At 31.3% G+C, this 3061-nt stretch overlaps 1 non-coding gene across 1 annotated transcript; it reads left to right on the plus strand.

Annotated features, from left to right (window-relative positions):
- The first annotated feature begins 1940 nt into the window (after window positions 1-1940).
- On the plus strand, window positions 1941-2013 carry TRNAD-AUC (transfer RNA aspartic acid (anticodon AUC)). The gene has a single exon. It is a non-coding gene; the product is annotated as a tRNA-Asp (tRNA).
- The last annotated feature ends 1048 nt before the right edge of the window (window positions 2014-3061 follow it).

The raw sequence follows: 3061 nt of genomic DNA on the forward strand, positions 1-3061 counted from the left end.
CACTGATGAATTGATGGATGGATAGATATATGGTAGAGTTTTGAAAAAGCAAATACAGCAAATAAAGTAAAATGTTAAAGATAGAATCTAGGTAAGGTATAGGGGTAGTCTCTCTCAATTTCAATCTTGTATGTTTAAAAATATTACCATAATATAATGTTGTTTATAAACGTGCAGTAAATTCACAAAAAGAGACATGTGGATCCCTAATTCTAGACCCAAATTAAGTGTGTCCAAGTGGTTATAGTATTAGAGACATACATAGCCCTTTGCCCTAGAGGAAGTGTCTTAACGTAGAATTGGGGTGGTGGCAGACAGGGACCATCTCAGAGGAGGTGTAATGTTTAGAGGTATGGTTTTAATTTTTTGTTCTTTGACTGACATAACATAACTTTTAGTCAGCATAGTATATGAGCAACGTTAACAGCAGTTTACTCTTACAAATTTAGTTTTATGTAAAATTATACACATTTATTTTTCTTTTGCTTCAAATGAAATTCTGTTTGTCTGCATTATTTGGTGCTGTTCACCTCAGTCATATTAATACAATTTTATCATTTATTCACATGTAAGTGCTTAGAATTTGAGGGTTAATTCATTTCTAAGTAAGTGTAAGCTGCTTCTGTTTTCATTTAGAATTTGTGGTCTTCAAGGGCATTGAAGTGCTGGCTAGTCAGCTTTGGAGAAGACTGACGTGTTCTTTCAAGGGCAATTGATATTTAATAGCAAATATAAATTTGACCTTCACTAACATTACTTATTTCTAGGGTTATTAACTAGTGAATGGTTCGTCAGATAATAATGTAAACTGACGTTGTCATCTTTACAACTGCAGTGAGTAAATTAAATAATGTTTAGCTTTCTATATTAATTAGAATAAAGGAATGTCAGTTTTTTCCCCCTAAGTGGGGTTTTATTAGTATAAGCCTTTTTTTTGTTAATGAATTTTTTCACAGGTAATAGAGATATGTGATCACAGACCTGGAATATACTTTTGAAGATGATTAGACAAACAATATCTTATAATCATTTTTAATGGGTTACTTTTACATTTGGAATTCAGTTGACACTTTTTCTTTTCATTACTCACAAAGAGAAATTTAGTACTTCTCAGCACCAAGTGGTGTTTGGCAGAGAAAAGAAGTGATAGAGAAACTCACTCTCACAGTTCCCCAGTAGAGAGAATGGCAAAACTCTTAACACATTTAGGACGTTGTGTTACACAGTTAAGGTAGGTTTAGTTGATACCTAATCCCAACCACCTTCTTCCTTTCCTTCTTTTACTACAAAGGTTGTATAACTAAACACTAGTCTCTTGACCAAGTGACTATTCTGGATAAATAGTAAAAGTGCTTTTACTTTTGGAAAGGGGCTTCTGGAGAAGCTATTCTTTGCTCATATATAGGGGTGTTTCTCTGTTCTGCTATCTGAGAAACCAACACAAACATTTTGGCTTAAAACAGGAATCTGCAAACTAAGACCTTACAATCTGTTGTAAATCAAGTTTACTGGTACACAACATACTGTTAACATTAAACTTTTAAAATCAAGCTGTTACATTGATTTTAAATATATTCAATGCATTTAATGCAATCTTAGTATAATAGCAATTTTATATCTGTTATCATCTATGTTTGGAAATCACAAAAAAGCATTTTTTAATAATTGGAATTTTACATGATTTTTTTTCTATACTTGTATTTCAATTGCATTTCTCCAGAGTACTTTATTTAAATATATTTTTATGCCTGAATATCTTTAACTGTTTATTTTATTATATATCTCTGACATAAAATTTTAGAAAAGAAAAGTATTTCTTATGACCGTATGGTTCTAGGAGTCACAAATATTTTTCTGGGTTATGTTAGCATTGCAGTTATAAATAAATTATGATCCAAGCAACAGAAGCATATTAAATTGTTTGAAAAATAATTACTGGGGGAGGGTATAGCTCAGCGGTAGAGTGCATGCTTATCATACATGAAGTCCTGGGTTCAAGCCCCAGTACCTCCATTAAAAAATATAAACAAATGAATAAATAAACCTACTTACCACCCCGTAAAAAAGAAAAATAATTGCCAAACATAAAAAATACAATAATATTTTAAATACATATTTTAATAAAATGAACGAGACTGTGCTATTTTTCCCCAAATAATTCATTATGTTGTTATATTACTTGTTGCTAGTATGCATTATGAGAAGTTTCTCACTACTTATAATTGGGCAAAAGCGATTACCAGGTGTAGTTTCAGTGGAAATCCACAGATCATTTGATTCTATAGTGGTGCACAGATTTGCATAGCTTCCTATTAACTAGGCTATTTCATAACTCTGTAGGGTCAAAAGTAAAATTACAGAAGACTAATTTCAATCCAAACAATTCCCATTCATGGCAATGAAAAAGACTTTTATCTGGTGAAGAATACAAATCTTAAGTCAAATTCTCACGTGAACACTGTTACTGAGTTCCTTATAAATTGATGAATTGTAAAAATCTTTGGCAGGTGTCCATTTTATGTTTGAGAGTAATGATTTTATGTTTTAAAAATTATAATTGAGCAAATGAGACAACACTCATCATCAATTCTACTTACTTTTATAGATGTAAGAACTGAGAAAACTCATTAACGTTAAAAAGAGAGATTTGCTTTTAACAGCTTCTGTTTTTTAACTCCTTCAGACTTACATGTCAGGTATCACATAGCAACTTATTAATATACTCATAAAATTAATAAATTTCATTTATTATTAAATTATTGTTAGTGGTTGACTAGCCAACAAAATTGGTTCTTCCATATTGCTAAAAGCAAAGATTGAGAAACTGCCACACTTGAAAAAAGGTTTGTCACCCAGTCATTTGGCCATCACAGAAGTTTCTACACGTGGAGACAATTTACTACAGTAAGAATAGGAGAATATGGGCTCATTCCTCTTTTGCCTTGCCCTTACTTTGTAGGCATATAATTCCAGAAAATGGTATTTACACAATCTGAGAATCTGAAAACTAATTCCCTTTCTATCATTAAGAAAAATTTCTTGCAAATTTAGTTATCAGCAT

The sequence above is a fragment of the Camelus dromedarius genome, chromosome 5 (genome assembly GCF_036321535.1).
Source record: "Camelus dromedarius isolate mCamDro1 chromosome 5, mCamDro1.pat, whole genome shotgun sequence".
Taxonomy (NCBI): domain Eukaryota; kingdom Metazoa; phylum Chordata; class Mammalia; order Artiodactyla; family Camelidae; genus Camelus; species Camelus dromedarius.